We start from the raw sequence: 639 nt of genomic DNA on the forward strand, positions 1-639 counted from the left end.
GTGTGCATGTCTTTGCATTTGACTACCAATTGTGATTTATTTATGTCCCTGTAACTTAGCAGTTAGGCAAAAGAGATATATAGAATAAGTTAAGGGGCTAATTTGTTTAACAAAACCCTTCAAGAAAGTGTCCCAGCATGACCAAAGTCCAATGAATGAAACAAGTAAAAGATAAAAGATCTTTCTTTAGACTATGTAAATTCAACAATGAAAACAGGATAACTTACTTTATTATATTATAGTATTATTATTATTATTTTTATTATATTTATGATTTACTAGTAATAAAAGTAGTGTTAGTAAAAAAGTACTGATTGATTAAAGTACTAAATAAATTTTTGTAATTGGTTTGCGTCATATAAATATATATGGTGTTAGGAAGGGCATCCAGCCATAGAAACACTGCCAGATCTGACTGGGCTTGATGAAGCCTTCCGGCTTCACAGACCCCAGTTGAACCGTCCAAACCATGCTAGCATAGAAAATGGACGCTAAATGATGATGATGATGATGATGATATATATATATATATTGTTTCTTTTTATCTCAGTTTTAATGTCTGAATTTTACATGGATGGTATGGTTTAGTACAAATTTAATCAGACATATATTTATAAGTAACAGCACAATAATTCTGAA

Source organism: Octopus sinensis, linkage group LG9 (assembly GCF_006345805.1).
Source record: "Octopus sinensis linkage group LG9, ASM634580v1, whole genome shotgun sequence".
NCBI lineage: Eukaryota > Metazoa > Mollusca > Cephalopoda > Octopoda > Octopodidae > Octopus > Octopus sinensis.